At 31.3% G+C, this 8,614-nt stretch overlaps 1 pseudogene; it reads left to right on the top strand.

Moving 5' to 3' along the window:
* The first annotated feature begins 6,516 nt into the window (after positions 1–6,516).
* Positions 6,517–8,082, top strand: LOC125840540 (probable arabinosyltransferase ARAD1; annotated as a pseudogene).
* Positions 8,083–8,614: the final 532 nt, after the last annotated feature.

Below are 8,614 nucleotides of genomic sequence, written 5' to 3'. Positions count from 1 at the left end.
GGGGTTGAATTTAATGGGTTGTAGTTGCAAATACAATCTTAACTTCGTGTTTTTGGCTTGCTCGAGAGAGAGGTTTTAAAACCAAAATTATTGAATCGATGGTTTGTAAGGTATTGGGTTTTCATGGGTTCCTAAACCCTTTTCCACATATTTAGCTCAAGAGAGTGAATGGACTAAAGCGAAGACTGTGCTTCATTGCTGCTTATTGGTGTTCGAGAGAAACCAATTTGATTCCGGGTAATTTGTTCGAGAGAAAGTTTACCCCCACTAAAGTCTAGCTTATTCACTGATTTGTAGTTGTTTACTATTAATTTCAATTACCCGATTGTTTGCTTTGACTCATAATCTAATCACATCCCAAGAATTCCGTCTTTATATTCGTATTTTCGTGTTATTTGTTGTTTTAGTTGATAGTACAAACAAACCCCCTTTATATTTGACACTTGTGCCACCTATAAACCATAAATATTTTTAGATATGATTGACTTGAACATATTTATGTTTTTCTATTGATTCTTGAGTACAAACCACTCCCTTGGGACTCGACACCAACTCACTAGTTGGGCTATATTACTACTGAATGATCATTGATGCTTAGTATTGGATGAAGTATCTTTGATAGCGTAATCTTTATCAACATGTGAGACAAGTATCCCTAGTAATTAGACATTTCAGATACTACTTTACCCTTACTTTAGCCAGTCTTTCCTAGTTGATCACTCGGGGACGAGTGATGGGTAAATTGGTATCTATTGTAACGAGTGGATTATGTCGTTAGGGAAAAGCCAATGGAGAAAGAATTGGGGTCAGAAAACTTTTGGTAGTAACTTGGAATTTCCTAACCTAGTCCAGATTTGGACCGAATTGGAGTCAGTAAAGTCTAGGGAAATTCGGTAACAATTGGGTGATTTAATTATGATTTTGATTACATTAATAGATAGCTAAGACGTTAAGGAGCCCGTACGACTTTACAGAATTGAATTCGGGCGAGTAGAACTCCCGAAAATGATCTTAGCGTGAACGAGTGGTTTTTTGAATGTCAAGGGTTGAAGGTGTGTTGTAAAATGGGGGCTTGGAATTCAAATTCGAGCATTCTGTCTCTGTGCATGCCGCCGTAGCGGGACAAACGCAATTTAAGTCGGAAATAAAATCCCAAAAATGTTTTATTCTGCATTTTTTGACTTTGAGAGCTAAGGAACGACCCTGGGGGTTTTTGTGACAGTTTTCCACCATTCTTGAGGCTAAAGGTAAGGTTTTCACTTTCCGAATCCATTTTTGATCGGTAGAATGTAAATTCGTAGGTAATTATTATGGGGGAAGGGTTTTGATCTGAAACTAATGGTGGAAAAATCCCTAAATTGGGTATTAGGATCTTAGGTTTGGTTTAGGGTTATTGGGTTTGTTATAATCCGGATAATTAGGCCTTTGATCGTTGATCCTTGCGTTAATTGTATATTTTTAGACCACGAACAAGCGAGAAAAATCCGGAAAGGAAGATTCAAGTGCCTTAGGGGATTCAAGCTTGGATTCGAGGTAGGTGATGGTTGTGATTTCATGATTGTGTGATATATGTTTGTTCTTGCTTCATTATAATACGGGTATGTATGAGAATGTTGCACTATTGATCACACTACTTGTGGATGAGGATAGATGAATAATTGTATGCCATGAATCACCTCTTGATGTATGATTGTGAGAATATGCATTGTGATTGTGCTTGTGGTTTGTTGAATGGATCGGGTGTTGCATTTCGACACACTAACATGAGATCGGTTGCCACGTTCCGACATAAACATGGGATCGGTTGCCACGTTCTAACATAAACATTGGATCGGGTACCACATTCTGATATGCTAACAGTTTGGGCTTGGGTTCCATGAGAGGACTATTTTTTTTAGTTTCGGGTTGTACCCCTTGTTCTTAGACTTGTCGTTAGTAGATTTTTGGTACAATGACTTTCAGGTTCTAGGGGTTGTTCTTCCACATTAGTTTGGTTAGTTGTTTGTTAAAACCTTGGAGTTTATGGGGACTCTATTTTTATTGTCATTTAAACTTGCTTCCGTATCTTTAAATGCCTTAGTTTTCATAAAATTTGTTCGTTTTGGTTGTAGTAATGATTCTCCCACCGGAGGGTTAGTCTGGGTGCCAATCACGACGGTCTGGATCGTAATAGTGAAAAATTATATACACTCATTATTATTCTTTGTTGCAAAAAATTAAAAGTCTCAATATTTACTACTTTAATAATTCAAGATATTTGTCTCTTTTTTATTGTATTTTTTTTCCTCTTTCAATTTTGTTAAACACAATGGAGTAGTACAAAAAGAGAAGAAGTTTATTTGCTTGCTTTCCTATTAAAACTTAAACACCCAACAAATGTTGAATACTACATGAGTTGTTTTTGGTCTTCATTATTTTACTTTTTCCTTCTTTTTTTTTAATAATAAAATTCTTATCTCCATAACTAATACCTAATTGAACTTTTACTTTAATTAATATTATTACTCGTTTCTTTAAATTTTCATATTCATAACTCCCAACTATAGAATTTTAAAATTTAAGATACCTTATGATATTGATATCTTCAATCTTGTCTATATAAATTCATATTTTTTGTTTCATTAGATTCCTACTCAAAATTATTATTTTTATTCCATATTTAAAATAGTGATATTCTATATTATTGTTGTAGTATCAGATTTATACTTTAGTTTGATTCCATGAAAAGACTCTTGGATATAAATGGAAGGGGTGGCTGATAAAAGCTCAAAAATAATTGCATTGCTTATCTGATTTTTTTATCATCTTTGTTTTTGTGATTAAGGACTTGACAAACTTGTGTTGTTATTTTTCTCTTTTTACTTACTTTTTCATATGTTCTCTCTATTTATTTTTTTAAATTTAGGTTCTTATAGATTTTTTTAATTGTAGTAAATTACATTTTCATTTAGGCTCAAATTAGTTATTTGTAACTTTGTCAGAACATAACTAACTACGCCAACAAACGTTCAAATTTTATTACTCATGACTCAAAAGAAATGCATATTAAGTATTGAAATACGCAATTCTTAGGTATTTTTTATGGTGAAGAGCCATTTACATTTGTTCATTTCTTCTACTTCTAAAGAATTACCAGAATAATATAAGATATAAAGAAAAAATAGCAATAGAGGTTTATTTAGATGATAATGAAAAATAGAGAAAAATAATTATGTAGACGATGATGAATAAGAGAAAAAACAATATGTTAAAGTTATGATAACTCATGTCTCTTATCTTCATTATAACTTTTGCTCTTAAATATTATTGATAACTCATGTTTGTTTCATTTTTATTATTTTAAAAATATTTCTTTAATGTGTAAATAGTAAACAAATGTGATAATAAAGACTGAACGTACAAGTTCAAAATCTTTTTAAAATAACAAAATTAATGTTTTCATAAAGGGAATAGGCTTAAAAATGCCCTTAATCTATTAGATATGGTTTAAAAATGCCCTCCTTCCACCTATTGATTTAAAAATGTCCTTAACGTTTTCTTTAGGTTCAAAAATGCCCTTTAGCTAACAGAAATATGACATGGAATTTAACTAAACAAATGGCCAATTTTCATTGGTCAACAAAATTATTTTATCAAATAAAAAAACCTCACCCAAACCCGTTTTCAACTGGCACTTCGTGCGACCTCTGTTCTTTCTTCATCCTCTTTTCTTTCTTTAAAAAACAATAGCTTTCATCCCCAAAGTAGCTAAGTTGCATCAATTAACTTGATAAAAAAATAACTAAATTGCAGCTTTTAAGCCCAAAAAAGAGTAAATTTCAACCCAACAAACGACAATTAAAATGAAAGCTTGAAACCCAAAAAATAACAGCTAAATGTAGATTGTAAACCCCCAAAACAACATTTTAATCCAATAAATAGCGACTAAAATGCATAGTAATATTAATCACTGATGCCGCAAGGTGAGAATTTACATACAATATTCATTCGCATCCACATTATGAAATGATTTACAATCAATCTTCAATAACTATTACACGATTAACCTTGACTAAGAAACTAATCTTTTATACATTAAATAGGAAGAAAGAAAACACAAATTAAATAAAAAGGGTAGATGAGGAAAAGGGGAAGGGTAAGAAAGAAAGAAAGAGACAAAAGTTGGGTTATATTAATTTGAAATGGGTTTGGGGTGTCGGGTTTGAAATGGGTATGGGTGTTGGGTTTGAAATGGGTGTTGGGTGTTGGGTTTGAAATGGGTTTGGGTGGGTTTTTTTTTTATATTTGATAAAATAATTATGTTGACCAATGAAAATCGGCCATTTGTTTAGTTAAATTCCATGTCATATTTCTGTTAGCTAAAGGGCATTTTTGAACCTAAAGAAAACGTTAAGGGCATCTTTAAACTAATAGATGGAAGGAAGACATTTTTGAACCATTTCCAATAAGTTGAGGACATTTTTGAACCTTAATTGTTTTCAACTTAATACATAAGTTGTTGTTTCAAAATATGACCTCTTATTTCATTTACTTCGCCATTTATGCACTCTAAATTGTTTGGTCTACCATTTACATATAATATCTATTTAGCATATTGAGAAAACACTTGAAAAGAGATATCATGTTCAAGATGAAGGCAAAGTTTTATATTGTCTTTTATGTCATTGACTTGAATATAAATATTTCATACTACTTCATTATAATAAAAAAATTATCAATTCATAAAATTATTTTTTATAAATAGTAAAATAAATTAATTTATTAATTTCTGTTACAATCGGGCGAAGCGCGGATAGTTTCACTAGTTTAAAGTAAAGTACTCTTTACTCATGAAAATATGGGTAAACTTGTATTTTACCCAACCCATTTGTTATTCAATCCATTTTTACCCATATGAAATATGAACGGATTGAATTATTATCCATTTTATGTTGACCAATTTTCAACCCACCCAAATTTAACCCATCCCGCCCATTTACCACCACTAAATTGTCAAGTCATGTCTCTTAAAGTTATGTTAATGAGATGGACAAAGAGATACCGAAGAAATGCATTGAAAAATAAAATATTTAACTTTTTAAAAAAAAATTATGTTGATTTTTTATTATATAAATAAATTTAGTTACGATATTGAGGGTTTGACTTAGAATATAGGTAGCTATGGGTGGAGTTGATCTATGAAAAATTAGATAGTGATGATTTTAATGACCAGTCAGATGCATTATAAAATACTCTAAGTTATTGTGTCAAATGCAAGATTTTTAATGTATTTCTAGCAATTATTTTTTGTTCTTGATTTAGTTTTTTTTTGTAGTGCATATTTTCAAAGGTAGAACAATTTTTTTTTTTTTGAAATTTCTATTTTTATAGATATAAGTGCTTGAAAGTGTAGATTTTAGATCTTGAATATTGAATACATTCAAAAACTGCATGATGATGCTAACATTATGTAAATTAGAAAATTTTAAGATGAATCAATTTAATTGCGATTCAACTTCTTTTATGTTCTTACAATGTTGTGTTACTATTATTTCTTTATTTGTTAGCACTATTCAAGATGATAAAGACTTAAAAGTCAAGATTATTATAATTATCTCTATATTCTTTTTTTTTTCGATGATCCGCGCATGGGTACTTATACTAATTTTATCTTAATATATAATAGCAACATTTTTTCAGTTTCCTCCACAAGTGTAGGAAAGAAGTTACATTTTTTAGAGGATTAATATGGATATTAACTAAATTGGATAGAGTATTAAATTACATTGTATTACTTCCTTCACACACTTTTAATTATTGTGTTGCATTTTTCGAAAGTCAAATTGACTAATTTTCAGTGTTAAATTAGATTCAATTAATTCGATGTTTTAATCAAAAGATTTAGATATTCAAAATTTCAATTTTTTGCATATCAATATAATGAAAAATACATAATAAAATGTTAGTCAAATTCTTATTATATGACTTTAAAAAAAGGAAATCATGACAGTTAAGAGCGGACAGAGAAAGTAATAATAATAGCTATTTTAAGAAAGTTTAAGAAAAATATATTGTACTTTGTACCTGACAGTCTCAAGAATCGGTCAAGTAACGATATGGAAGTAGTAACAACTTCAGCAGATACTCCTCTTTCAACTTTTAGATTGTGTTTCCTATTTCTGATTACTTTCTTTAACATCCATGAATCTTAGTAAACCAAATTAGAATATTGGGGTTTCAAAATATCAAGATTTAAAAAGAAAAATTCCTCTTTGTTTTGATCTTTTCCTCTTTTTCATTTTTTCCAATTTAGATTACAAAAAGATAAATGTATTTTGATCCTCTGCCAACAGAGTTTTGTTTCCCATTTATTTTTTTTAGCTAATGAAGGTCTGATGAATCTATTTTTCTTTGGTATTGCAGGTTTATCTATAATATTTGATCAAAGAATTAACTTTGAGAGGTTTAGTTGTATAGGCAAGCATGTGATAATAATAATTTTCTCTTTTATCGACATAAATCTGTTTAGATTAGAAGATGTCTTTGTTTATTGAAAAGAGCATGCTAGCATCCAGATTTCTATCTTGTCTAATAGCCATTTCGATTTCCGTCTTGATTGTTTCTTCATTGTCACTTGTCCAATTTGCTGATAATTCATTCATACCAAGATCAGTGTATAGGTTAATTCTTGTTAATACTAATTCTTCTCTATACTCAACCTCATGTGTAGAATCTAAAACCCCTTTTTTGCCTCTTGAAACATCATTTGAAAAAAACGCGAAAAGCCACAATACAACATCATATCAAGCATCCAGTTCTATTAGCAATTCAAGTGGATGTGACACTAAACAAGCTCTTCTTAGGGTGTATATGTATGACTTACCCCCTGAATTTCACTTTGGGCTATTAGGTTGGAAAGGAAACGGAAAGGAAATGTGGCCTAATGTTGATATGCAGGGTCAAGTACCCTCATACCCGGTGGCTTAAATTTACAACATAGCATTGAATACTGGCTTACCCTTGATCTTCTATCGTCTAATATTACAAGACCATGCACTGCTATTAGAGTGCAGCATTCAAGTGAGGCCGATGTAATCTTTGTCCCATTCTTTTCGTCTTTGAGTTACAATAGGCATTCTAGGCCTCCTGGAAAGGGAAAGGTCAGTCTAAATAGAATACTACAGGATAGAATGGTAGAGTTTTTAAGAAGTAGACATGAGTGGAAGATAAATGGTGGGGTAGATCATGTGATTGTTGCTCACCATCCCAATAGCATGTTGGTTGCAAGAAAAAAGTTGAGCTCTGCAATGTTTGTGCTTGCAGATTTTGGAAGGTATCGAACGAAAATAGCAAATATTGAAAAGGATGTGATTGCTCCTTACAAACATATCGTCAAGACATTAGATGCTAACAACTCACCCTCTTTTGGGCAACGTCATATATTAGTTTATTTCCAGGGGGAAATTTATAGGAAAAATGTAAGTTGCAAATCTGTTTTTGCCTTGTTTCTATCATTTTTATGCTTGAAAAAAAGGATCAGTTTGCTAGTCATGTTATGGAACTGAAGTAGATGATAGCTTTTGTTTGCTTATATAATACCAGGGTGGAACAATCCGTCAAGAATTATACCACCTTCTCAAGGATGAAAAAGATGTACACTTCACTTTTGGAAGCATAAAATCAAATGGTGTTAGGGAGGCTGGACGAGGAATGATGTCTTCCAAATTCTGCCTAAATATAGCTGGAGATACCCCTTCATCCAACCGCTTATTTGATGCTATTTCTAGTCATTGTATTCCTGTAATTATTAGTGATGATATTGAGCTACCATTTGAAGATATTCTAGATTATTCCAAGTTTTGCATTTTTATTCCTTCTTCGTATGCTGTAAGGAAGGGATATCTTCTGAATTTCCTTAGAGGAATCAAGGAGGATCAGTGGATCAAAATGTGGAAAAGGTTGAAGGAGTTCACAAAACATTTTGAGTACCAATATCCATCCCAACCTAATGATTCAGTCGATATGATTTGGCAGGCAATTGCAAGAAAGTTGTCGTATATACAACTGAAGGCTCATCGCCACAATAGATATCGTACTTCATAGCTCATCGTCCATGCCCACTAGTTCTATAAGCAAATTAGCTACCTCTGAAACTATTTATCTATTTTTATTCATATTTTTGAGAGTGCCTTGTAAATTCAATTCATAATGAAGTTACATATACAAGTTTATGCATTGTGGACTGTTCTCCGGCAAAAATTTATGTACCACCATAAAACTATCATTGATGTGAACGCGAATTAACCCAAATATGTTAATAGCATAAGTGTGTCCCTACGATGAAGAGCATTGCGGTACAGAAATAATGTTTAAAAAGATTAATAAAAACCTAATCTATTTGATTATGGCTCTAGATTGACATAACATATAACCTTCTTCATACTTTCATCTTCTTCTTTTGAATAAAGGAACTATTCAAACACAAAACAATTTATTATATGAGAAACTACATAACTAGACATACTTTACTACTGTATATCATATTATTATTATTATTATTATTATTATTATTATCTATACTATCAAAATATTACATATTTTACCCCTAATTAAGAGTTTCTTATCATATATTGAG

This window comes from Solanum verrucosum, unplaced genomic scaffold (assembly GCF_900185275.1).
Source record: "Solanum verrucosum unplaced genomic scaffold, falcon-dt-bn FXZP01000181.1, whole genome shotgun sequence".
NCBI lineage: Eukaryota > Viridiplantae > Streptophyta > Magnoliopsida > Solanales > Solanaceae > Solanum > Solanum verrucosum.
Note: the sequence above shows the minus strand (reverse complement) of the source record. Positions and strands in the feature narration are given on the sequence as shown.